Source organism: Myodes glareolus, chromosome 8 (assembly GCF_982192425.1).
Source record: "Myodes glareolus chromosome 8, mMyoGla1.1, whole genome shotgun sequence".
Classification (NCBI taxonomy): Eukaryota; Metazoa; Chordata; class Mammalia; order Rodentia; family Cricetidae; genus Myodes; species Myodes glareolus.
This window is the reverse complement of record NC_142033.1, coordinates 41,826,323-41,838,551: the sequence shown is the minus strand read 5'-3', so window position 1 is coordinate 41,838,551 and position 12,229 is coordinate 41,826,323. Positions and strand designations below refer to the sequence as shown.

The window sequence follows — 12,229 nt, the reverse complement described above, 5'->3', positions numbered from 1 at the left end:
CCCTAGGTCTAGTCCCCAGCAATACACACACATACAGGGGAGCAGGGGCTAGAAAAGTGTCATATTACAGGAAAAAAAAATCTTTTAAAAATTCACACTAGTGGGGTGGTGGGGTTGTACCCAGGAGGCAAAGGTAGGCAGATCTTTGTGAGTTCGAGGCCAGCCTGGTCTACAAGAGTTAGTTCAAGGATAGACTCCAAAGCCATAAAGAAATCCTGTCTCAAAAAACCACAAAAAAAAAAGTCGGATGGTGGTGGTGCGTGCCTTTAATCCCAGCACTTAGGAGGCAGGGACAGGTGGTTCTCCATGAGTTCGAGGCCAGGCTCTATCAAGTGAGTTTCAGGACAGGTTCAAACGCTACAGAGAAACCCTGTCTCAAAAACAAAACAAAACAACAAATCCGCACTAGACATCTGTAATTACTTTGGATATGTTGCATACAAAGGCTAATAAAGTAGCTTTCAAGAGTTGTGTTGGTGAGCTCTATCAAATATAATGACTGTGTTAGTGAGCTCTATCAAATATAATGACAGCTGACTGTGGTGGTGGCAGACATTGACAGATTTCCAAGACTTTGAAGCCAGCCTGGTCTACATAGTGAGTTCCAGACTAGCGAGGGCTACATAGGGAGACCCTATCTAAAACAAATGAACCAAATCAATCAATGAAACAAACAAAAACCCAAATGTCATGGACAACAAAAGGCACTAGCCCTGAAGCACTGACCTCTGGAGTTCTGGAGTGTAAGTCGTGAAGATGCTTGCTGCACCCACACCCGGCCGAGGGGCACCATTAGGTGGGAAAGCCCAGGAGCTCGGCCCCACAGCGAGTGCAGGCAAGCGGAAAGCAGCTCCGCTCTGCCCTAGCACAAAGCTAACCCATCTGTGTTTTGACCGTAATTGAAAAAAAGCAAAAAGGGAAATGAAAATCCAGTATGAAAATAAGCAACAGGGGAAAACTTTCTCCAAAATAAAAGCACTGTCATTAAAAATATTATTAAATACATGTGTGTAAGCTCCACTATACAACAAAAGGCTAGTTTAGAAAAATATGCATGTTTTCAGAGCTGATTATTTTAAAACAATATGTATTTCAAATTAAAAACTTTCAAATAACTCATCCTGCCACTCCAGGAAAAAAACAAATGGAAAATCAAGAGCTCTGTAGAGGCAGTTTCTAATACAAACTTTCTTGTGGATTTTCTAAGCACATCCCAATACAGGCACACTGCTTAGATTGTCTGAATTACAATCTCATTTTGAGTCATTAAAGTGCTGTAAATATGGTTTGCTTTATACTTACTTATTATTACTTTTTAAGGATTTATTTATTTCCTATGTATAGTGTTCTGCCTGTATAGGTGTGCAGGCCATAAAAGGGCACCAGATCTCATGATAGACGATTGTGAGATGTGGGTGCTGAGAATTGAACTCAGAACCTCTGGAAAAAAAGCCAGTGCTCTTAATCTCTAAGCCATCTCTCCAACTCTTTTATTTTTCCCCTCAGCTTTACTGTGTAGCTGCCTGGGATGAAACTCACTAGATACATCAAACTGGTTTCAAAATGAAGAGTTCTGCCTTTCTCTGCCACCTGAGTGCTGAGATCAAAGATGTGCACCACACCCTGGTATGGCTTATTTTATAACTGAACTGCTTGTTGCAATTCTTCAAAGTTTGAGTTAATTTAACATGGTTGCTTATTACTTATAAGCATGGAAATTACTTTCATTCCCAGAATGAACTGAAAACGTCAAGTGATTTTACTTAAAACATTTTATGACATAAAGCCAGTTTGAAAACATGTTTAGTGGGTCTAACATGGAGCTTAATAAGAGAGTCTTTGCATAGCTTATAAGAGGCCTTGGGTTCAATTTCTAGCACTGACAGAAGAGAGAAGGAAGAAGTTAAGAGGCTACCATGGGCTATATTGAGACTTTCTCAAAAAACAAAACAAAACAATATAACTCCAGTTTCAGGGAATCGAATGCCCTCTTCTCACCACCTCAGGCACCAGGCACTTACACAGTGCACAGACAGACATAAGGCAAAACATCCATACTCATAGAATAAAAATAACAATTAAAAAACAAGAGACAAGGAAAATGCAAGTACTTTCAAGAGGATCATAGAACTGCAGTTGGTTTTAAATGCTACTGTTCATTGTAACTTTGCAGTAACAAGTGCAAAGAGGTAGAGGGAGAAATACATAGCTACTAATAGAAGCCCAAGGTCCCTAAGTGAGGTTAGAGCTGGTCAACAGCATGTGTGACCTAAGCCTCCATGGAAAGAGTGAGGCTAACAAGACAGAAGACTTAGAACATCAGTCTTTGTCTTAGACATGAACACAGCAGTCACACGTAACTTCTCTCCTTCATATGCAAAGGGTCTTGCCCTGAGAACTCTGGAGTTTATGCTTGTCCTAGGCAGTCCAAAGAATAAGACACTCACATCAACAGATGTAGAAATAAATGACCTCATCAACAAGGATATCTTTTTGATGGGAAGAAGATAAAGAAATGCACAAGGGAGAAGAAAATGCTCCAACTGATTTCTCCTACCTGTAGGTTCGCAGAGCAAAGCAAGAGGACCTGAGAGGTTTCAGGGTCTTTTGTTGTTGTTGTGACTGCTCTGTTAGAAACAATGTCTCACTATGCTGCCTCTGCTAGTTTCAAATAGTTCTCCTACCTTAGCATCCTGAGTAGCCAGAAATAGAGGCATGCTCAAGAGTATTTCTCAAAATCGCCTCCTAACTCTGCAACTTCAAGAAAATACAGCAGCAACAAAAGCTTCTCAAAAAATACAACAACAACAAAACTTTTCCAGGTAGATTGCAAATAGGAAAATACTATCTGTCCTTAATGAAAACCCAGTTTAGGGCTGGAGAGATGGTTCATCAGTTAAAAGCACTGGCTCCTTTTGCAGAGGATTGACACCCAAATGGTGGACAATTCCAGTTCCAGGGGATCCAGTGCTGTCTTCTGACCTCTGTGAGTACTCCAATATACCCATATGCATACAACAAATACACCTTAATAGGAAACCCAGCTTGATGAAAGTTGTGTGTGCAGTTCTAAAAGCTGTAGCTCACAAGCAGCGAGACAAGCAGAGTAAGCACAGAACTGGGCTTCAACCATTCACTATGTCTCAGTGTATTCATCTGTAAGATGTGGGTAGGAAAACTTACACCTAAGTTGTTCTGCAGCTACACAAAAAATAAAAAGTAATACTTAGCATTGTAACCTTATCTAACATACTGTTCCCCTAAATCAGAACTAGTATAAAAGAACTATCTTCCAGAAAAAGAGACATTAAAACACCAAGAAACATTCTCAAACTTGAATGTAAAATAAAATCACCCAAAGGGTTTGTTGAAAGTGCAAATTTGGAGCTGGGTGTGGTGGTTCATGTCTGTAATTACACTGGGGAAGCCTCTGGGGGAAAGAGACGGGAAGACTTCCAGTTAACCAAGGCCAGCCCTAGCTATAGAGACACCACCTAAAAAAAACCCAAAGCCTGGTGGAAGAAGTAGGATCAGAAGTTTAAGACAGGTCCCAGGTCAGCCTAGGCTACATAAAACCCCTCCAAAAAACATAACAAAAAGTTATAGCCAAGGTCTGGGCTGTAACTCAGGGGTAGGGCATGTGCATATGTCCAACACTACAGAAAAGTGGATTGGGGGAGAATACACATTCTGGGAATGGACCTCTCTAAGGTTCCATAGGTCTAAAACAAAATGAGGATGTTCCCTGTCTCAAACACCAAGGATTAAAAGTGTCCTATAAGAAGCGGCTGAACATTAGTCTTCTGGGAAAAAATAGGCCTAAAGAGGAGCACAGATATGTCCACAAGTTCATTCATCCAGCCAACAGTCAGAGTTCCCATTATACAAACCTGAAGCACTGCCATCAGATGCAGAATTTTTCCCTTGAGATGGGGTTGCTTTGTGTAGGCCTGAGTGTCCTGGAACTTAACCTACAGACCAGGCTGGCCTTGAACTCACTGAGATCCACCTGCCTCTGCCTCCTGAATGCTAAGATAAAAGGTGTGCACCACCACCTTCCAGTTTGAAGCAGAAAAAAAAAAAAAACCCTGAAAATTAAGGCAATTCATGTAGTAGGAAATGCTGTGAATAAAATGAAAAAAAGAATAGAGAAATAACATCATTTCTCTGGAAAGCTGACATCTGAGCTGCAACCTGAAAGACAGAAATGAATTGGCTAAAGCAAACCGGGAGAATACCAAAGCCCCAGGGTACAGGAAGAGCGCAAACACTAGCAGCACACACAACAAAAGGGACGGAAAGCAGAAATCTTCTGATGCAGCCAGACTCCAGTACAGGACTAGGTGGAATACAGGCACACAAGCATGGTAAGAAAGGAAGGCAAAGGCGAGTAGGAAGCGCACAGCAAGCCTGATACCAGCCCGGCTCCAACTCAAGACATCCATCTGCTCTGCCTCCCAAGCGTGTTGGGTTAAAGGCGTGCGCGCCACCATGCCAGGCTGGGGTTTTACTCTGAATGGGAGACTTTCAAGTGTTTGCGTGTGTGAGCCCGCGCGTGTGTATGTGTGTATCTTTGTGTGTGTGACAATCTAACTTACATTTTAAGGTTGCGATGGGAGAAAGCGCAATAAGCAGCCGATGTTGAAGAGAGGCCAGGAAGTTACTTCAGTTGACCATTTAAGAGATGGTGACAGTCTAGCAAGGATGGTAGCACCAGGATGAGGAAAGAATGCATACAGAGTGCTTTAACTTCTTTTAAAGGGGCTGGAGAAATGGCTCAGCCATTAAGAGCACTTGCTACTTGTCCAAAAGACCCAGTTTGGTTCCTAATCCCCTTGTCTGGCATTAGGTCATAACTAAATTCACAACCACTCCAGCACAAGGGAGTCCAATACCCTCCTCTGGCTTTCTTTGCACACAGATGCGCGTGTGCGCGCGCTTCACACACACACACACACACACACACACACACACACACAGAGGCACATTTCACAAATGTAAAAATTTTGTGAAAAAAAAAAAGACTTGTAAAAATTAATGAAAACTGAACCGAGTCAGAGTGTACTAAGCATGTGGAATTAGTTACTCAGGAGATAATGACAATAGAAACTGGCATTAACAGATTTAGGATACTTCATGATACTTAGCCTTTGAAGCTGGGGTGAAGAGGGCATTCTCCTTTGGCATCAGTGGCTAAAAGGAACAAAAACCCTGCACCAGAAAGCACACTCCCAAAGCTAAAGAAGTACACTAAGTGCACCGAGCAAAGTAAAACACCTCCAGGCCTCAGGGCTGGGGTGGTAGCAGCTACTGTGCAGTTGGAATGCTATAACTAAGGATTGCCATGAATTTACCTGAGTGGAATTACTAAATCAGACTTTTCTCAAACTCCACACTGTACTTGCTCCCTTGAGAACTTAGCAAGTGAAACCTCACATGTCATTCCGTGTCTATTGATTTCCTAAATCTAACATCATCGCCAAAGAGACATGGGAGAAAAAATTTCAGCACCATGGCATTAATAGCTGCTGCTGGGTGGTGGCACAGACAATGCATGCCTTTAATCCCAGCACTAGGGAGGCAGAGGCAGGCAGATATCTATGAGTTCGAGGCCAGTCTAGTCTACAGAGCAAATTTTCAAAATCCTGTTTAGAAAAATCAAAAAGCAAACAAAAAAACTACTGTTTTTTCCAACAGTGGATTTCACCTGAAAAGGTCCACAGTCCATAGCTGCAAAAATGAATGAATGAATGAATGGATAGATAGATAGATAGATAGATAGATGAGAGAGAGAGAGAGAGAGAGAGAGAATTTTGGGGGGTGGCAGTTGCAGGGAGTCGGTGGTACACGTCTTTAATCCTAGCACTTAGGTGGATCTCCGAGTTTGAGATCAGCTTGGTCTAAAGTGAGCTCCAAGACAGCCAGCAAGGTCTACACAGAGAAACCATGTCTCTAAAACATAAAAAATAAAAATTGTCGCGCAATTGTGGCGCATGCCTTTAATCAAGCAATTGGGAGGCAGAGGCAGGCGGATCTCTGTGAGTCTGAGGCCAGCCTGGTCTACAAGAGCTAGTTCCAGGACAGGCTCGAAAGCTACAGTGAAACCCTGTTTCGAAAAACCAAAAAGAAGAAAGAGAGAGAGAGAGCGCTAGTATAAGAAGCCCACAGCAAAAAAGCAAATGCATGGTTGAGGGGAGGATGGCTCCAGAGTTAAGAGCATTAGCTGCTCTTGCAGAGAACCTGGGTTTCATTCCCAGCACCCTTACAGTAGTTCATAACCACTTGTGACTCCAGTCCCATGAACTCAACACCTCCTAGGCACCCAGGAACACACAAGGTGCACAGACATAATATAGGCAAAATATCCATACGCATTAAATCAAAATAAATAAATTTATTTTTTAAAAAGCAATGCTGTGGTGGTACACGCCTTTAATCCCAGCACTCAGGAGGCAGAGGCAGGCGGATCTTTGTGAGCGAGTTCCAGAACAGCAGGGACTACACAGAGAAACCCTGTCTCCAAAAAAAAAAAAAAAAAAAAGCAAGTGCAGCATGATCGCATATTTTTATAAAACAAATGCAAAAGTATTTGGAAGGATATAAACTAACATCTGGCAAGTTGAGTGGCAGAATTATTATTTTCTCCTCATGTACTTCTAACATTTTCTTCAATCATCAAAAGAACATTTCGTACAAGCAAAAATAATGTTTTAGTATAGTATAAAGGGTTTTTTCCTTTTAAGCTAAAAAGGGGGACGTGCAAAAAAAACAAAACAAACAAACAAAAAACAAAATTCCCTTTATCTGTAGCAAGAGCATTCCAAGTATGGTAAAAATGAAAGAAAAAAGCCCATGACCTACACAAGAGGAAAAGATTTGCAAACAGGTCCGTTACTGCTCTAGGGCATGCACTTCAAAGAAGGGCTCTATATTCCCAAGAATTCTTCTCCGATTTGATGGAAAGCAATCAATCAGACATATTTATTTTTGCCGTTTTTTCCTACCGCTTGCCACTGAAACACTTACACTAAAGGATCTCGGAGAGGGGAAGATGTTCCTTTTTAAGCCGCGTTGGGTCACCCAAGTTTGGTTTCTGGTCTGAGTTCGGAGGGCAGGCGGGTGGGCGACCACACTAAAGGAATCTGCGTGAGCGGTGAGTCACCTGAAGCGCTGAAGCGCTTGCAGCTGCTTCCCCTAACCTCCACACCAGACCAGGGCAGCAAGAATGTCTCCTAAGCGTCTCCAGACTAAACACTTGGAAAATTGCAGGCTTTTCCAAATTCTTGTACGAAGAGCTGCTAGCAGTTTCTGACAAGACAGCAAAAAGATCGGGAGGGTCTCTTCTACAAATGCAGGTATAAATGCTTCCTGGGCTCATCCGGCGCTCCAGGAGCAAACCCAAGGCATTCCATCAAGACCACATTCTCAGCTTTTCCAACTGGGGCAACTAAAAACATCCTGCCGCCTCTCTACGGTTAGCAAGTATCATCTTGGCTAAAATCCCAACGTTTAAACAGCTACTTCAGAAAACTTCGGCTTTAAGCAGCGACTCGGATCTCAAGCCCTTGCCAGGCTATCGCCTTGCATTCCTTCCAATAACGGTGTTGCCGCTACCTGCTCATTTTCAGCCCAGCTCCCCATACAGAGCCCACAGAAAAGGGGACTCTTTTAAATCCGCAACACAATGGAGGCTAAAAGGAGCTGTGGCTTTCAGGATGGCAGCTATCAGACACCACAACAAAGGCCCGCGTCCGGGTGACTTCATCGGACCCACCAGGCGAACGCTACCGCCCGACTTTCGAGGTTACTGTCCCCAAATCCCTGCACGCCCACGCTGCCTATCGAGCCCTGAAAGTGAGAGCGCCCGGAGTGCGGGTGCCCGTCCAGCCCAGCTGCAGGCTGCCCGGCCGGCGGCCACGGGCTCCCCGGGTGCAGCGCCCAGCCGGAGCTGCCCTCTCTGTCGCAGCGGTCCCCGGGAGCGCGCGGGCATAGAAATAGAAGTGACGACGCGAAGACGGTCGCCGAGGAGGGTGGTGGGCCAGGGGGACACTCACCCGCCCAAACAAGCGGCGGGCGGGGAGGGTGGCAACCGGGAGCGTTCCGGACGCCGCTGTCGCTGCCGCTGCTGCTGGCCGCCGCCGGCCTCCTCCCCTCTGTTTGGATTCCACAGACCACGTCACTCCTAGCCACGAGACCCGGATCTGCCGGCTCCCGAGGGCGGCGCAACAGATTGCAGCGCCCCGAGCCGCCCGTGACCCCGCCGAGTGAGCATGCGCGTGTCGCGCTGGCCGCCGGCGTCGGAGGGGGGCGCTGACGTGCGTGGGCGCGCCGAGCGCGGAGGGGGGGGAGTTCCGGTGGGGAGGGGTGGGGCTGCTGCGCTGTGAAGGAAAGGCGTGGGGGCCGTCGGATTGTCCCACGTCGTCTCCGTGTGTTTACCGTCGTCTGACGTCTGCGTCCGTGTGCTGCGGGACTGGCTTCCGTCCTCCGCAGTGTTTAGTCACACGGAGGTGGAGGTGCGCATGAATTGGTGTCTGCTGAGACCCGGTCTACCTGCAGAGGTGGTGACCCACGTGAACATCGGAACTCGCAGATGACAGAAGCGCGTCAACCGTGGGGGTTTGAATGATCCCGATGACGTTCCAAACGGTGTTGGGCCGGGAAAGCAGACCTAAATGAAGCTCAGCTTTAACGTTAATGTGTTAGAAGCCAGGTGTGGTGACGTAACAGCACTGGGGGGGTGGGGCAGTGGCAGCCTGGTCTACAGAGCGAGCTCCTGGACAACCGGGGCTACACAGAGAAACCGTGTGTGTGTGTGTGTGTGTGTGTGTGTGTGTGTGTGTGTGTGTGTATGTGTGTGTGTGTGTTGGGGGCGGAGGTGGGATTTGAGGTCAGCCATTGTGATATAGAATCTGTCTCAATTTTCATAAAAAATGAGGGTTTTTTTTTTTTCATAAAAAACCCAGCTGTGGCTTCAGCCTCCTGGTGAGAAAGGGGCCCAGGCTAAAGGAGAGTAGGTAGCTTCCTTACTTGGGCGAGGGAGGCTAGGAAGTAGTATTTCAACAATCCAAAGACAACTTTTCACACCTATGTAAGGAAAACAAGAAAGGTCTGGAAACAGCAAATAGAAGTGCGGAGCCTGGTAAGCAAAAGCATCTCTGCAAGCAGTTGAGGAAGTCCTAATTCTGTACGTATGTCTAACGACTTAAAGGAACTGTGGACAAACTAAGAGTATTGTGATAAGTAAACAGAAGAAAAAAATTATTCTCAGAATTTAAAGTCTGGACAAAAAATAATGACTTTAGAAAACATCCACGTGCAACTTCCTTTTCTTCCCTAATACGTTAAAACGGAAACAAACATGACCCTACATGGATTCTAATGAGGTAGGGTCTGCACACTTTGGTAAGGTTACAAGTTACAAATGAAAACAAACACAGAAGCTCTGGCTTGGCTACACTGTAACTACAAAGAGGCATTGAAGCCGGGTGGTGGTGGCGCAGAGGCAGGCGGATCTCATGTGAGTTTGAGGCCAGCATGGTCTGAAAAGCCAGTACCAGGACAGATTCCTACGCTATTCAGAGAAACCCTGTCCTGAAAAATAAATAAAAGACAAAAACAGAAACCCTCATTCTCAGTTACTGAGTTAAGAAAAACAAAATTGGCTGGGCAGTGGTGGTGCAGGCCTTTAATTCCAGGATTTGAGAGGAAGAAGTAGGCAGATTTCTGAGTTCTGAGGCCACCCAGGTCTATGGATCCAGTTCCAGGACAGACAGGGCAACACAAAGAAACTTTCCTTGAAAAACAAAACAAAAGCAATAACAACAACAACAACAACAAAATGGAATCCATCACTACACTTATAACTTGCACCCTGACAGCCAGGCTTCCGCGGTTGGCATCCAACAGTGAGCCCTAGCCTAGGAGGGAAGCTGAGAGCTGAAGGCACTTGGGCAGCTTCTGCTCTTTGTTCCCCTACCCTACATGACAGTTGAGTTCTATAAGGGAGTGTCAGGTAGGCTTCAGAGGCACACATGGAATGGCAATACTAGGGCTTTGGCTGACCCAGGGTCTGGTCCAGTTCTCTTGTGAAGGCCTAAGAGGCTGCTGCCCAGACAGCCCCTTCAATGAAGCACCCTGTCAGCTGCTAGAAAGATGTGCCAGGCCTTTGTAAAGATGGTTGCAAGGTTGTTCTAGGCAGCTGATTGGGGACGGGAGCTCCTGACATCGAGATATGAACATCTTCTAAATCTTCAAAAAGGAAAAATAAACAGGTTTCTTTCTGTTTTCCTTTTCTTGAGAATAAATTGCAGGCTTTGTATTTTTTTTTAAAAAAAAAAAAAAAGAAGATAAGCAGATGTCCACTTGCCAAGCAAACACACCACCGACCCTGACAACCCAGCTGGCAATCTACTTTTTCGTTTTATTTTTACTTTATTCCTTAAACTCCTCTATTATTTTCTTTGCTATCTGCATGAAATATTTTCAGAGATTCTACATCCACCAAGTGACACTATCCACTTCATGTAATCCTAGCATTTTATGAAAACAGCATTACTTCTTTTATAATTTATTTTTACTTTACTTGCATTGGTGTTTTGCTTCCAGGTATGTCTGTGCGAGGGTGTCGAATCTCTTGGAACTGAAGCCACAGACAGTTCTGAACTGCCACGTGGCTGCTGGGAATTTAACTACCATCCTCTGGAAGAGCAGCCAGTGCTTTTAACCCCTGAGCCATCTCTCCAGCCCCCAAAGACAGCACAATTGCTCCTATCCTGTTGGATGCTCCTGACATTTCTTTCTTTTTCACGACAGGCTTTCTCTGTGTACTCCTGGCTGTCCTGGAACTCACTCTGTAGATCAGGCTGACCTAGAACTCAGAGATCCACCTACCTCTGCCTCCTGTGTGCTGGGATTAAAGGCATGCGCCACCACTCCCTAGCTACCCAATCTATCTTTCTTGTTTTTCTTCTACGTAAGTATATGCTGTCAAAATTTAAATTTACCAGAATAAATTTCCTAAGATTTCTTTCATAGTTTTTTTTCTTTCATTTTTAATATCCTTACTGAAGTATGATTCACATAAAATTCTGCCTTTCTTTCCCCGAGAGAGGCCTCGAACTCACAGAACAGAGATCCACCTGACTTCCAAATGCTGGGATTAAAGTCATGCACCACCACTGCCCAGCTAACTTCTGTCCATTCAATGATATAATTTTCAGAATATTTTTGATTCAGAATTTTACAACTAACAAGTTTAAAATGTAGCATATTTTCATTACATATTAGCATTTGAATTAAATTTTATAGACATAGATTTGTTTCAAGAGTTTTTTTCCCCCCAAAATATCTTAATTCTATTTTTTTTCTTGGTTGAATGATTTCTTTTTGAAAGAGGAGATTGAATAAAAGACCAATTTTAAAAGTTTTTTTTTTCCAAGACAAGGTTTCTCTGTAGCTTTGGTGGCTGTACTGGAACTAGCTCTTGTAGACCAGGCTGGCCTCAAACTCACAGAGATCCTCCTGCCTCTGCCTCCCGAGTGCTGGGATTAAAGGCGTGCACCACCACCACCTGGCTAAAAGTTTAAAAAAAAAAGTTGGGGATAAGTATGTTAGGAAGTAGTAGGAAATAACCTTTAAGAGATCGGCCCCTAATGGCTGTAGAGATGGCTCAGCAGTTAAGAGCACTAGCAGCTCTTCCAGAGGACCCAGGTTCAATTTCAAGAGTGCTGGGATTCGAGGAGTGTGCTACCAGCACCAAATTTTGGCTTGATTGCTTTTTTAAAAATATATTTAGTTTTATTTTATGTGACTTGGTGTTTTGCCTGCATGTATGTCTGTGTGAGGGTGCCAGATCCCCTGGAATGGGAGTTATGGACAGATGTGAGCTGCCATGTGGATGCAGGAAATTGAACCTGGTCAGTGTTGGCACATGCCTTTGTAGCTTTGAAGCCTGTCCTGGAACTAGCTCTTGTAGACCAGGCTGGCCTCGAGCTCACAAAAATCTGCCTGCCTGCCTCTGCCTCCTGAGTACTGGGATTAAAGGTGTGCACAACCACCACCCGGCATCTGCTGAGCCATCTGACCAGCCCCAAAGAGAAATAGTATTAGAAAGAACATCTGGTATAAGTGCTCTTAACTGCTTAAACTGGGGAGTATGCTTTGACAATCAATTTGGCAATATTTCAAATTTCCTAAAAAATTTCATATGAACTGGCATTATGATCTAAAC

General features: G+C 44.6%; 1 protein-coding gene across 2 annotated transcripts in view; it reads right to left on the bottom strand.

Annotated features, from left to right (window-relative positions):
- Smim14 (small integral membrane protein 14) overlaps positions 1–8,210 on the bottom strand; it is a 49,588-nt gene extending 41,378 nt beyond the window's left edge. Inside the window, exon 1 of one of the 2 annotated variants that reach the window (XM_087908998.1) lies at positions 8,055–8,210. The gene's annotated coding sequence lies outside the window, so the exon portion shown is untranslated. Of the gene's footprint in view, positions 1–726; positions 861–8,054 lie in introns of those variants that run through there. The other variant, XM_087908999.1, reaches the window with a different exon arrangement.
- Between the last annotated feature and the right edge of the window lie 4,019 nt (positions 8,211–12,229).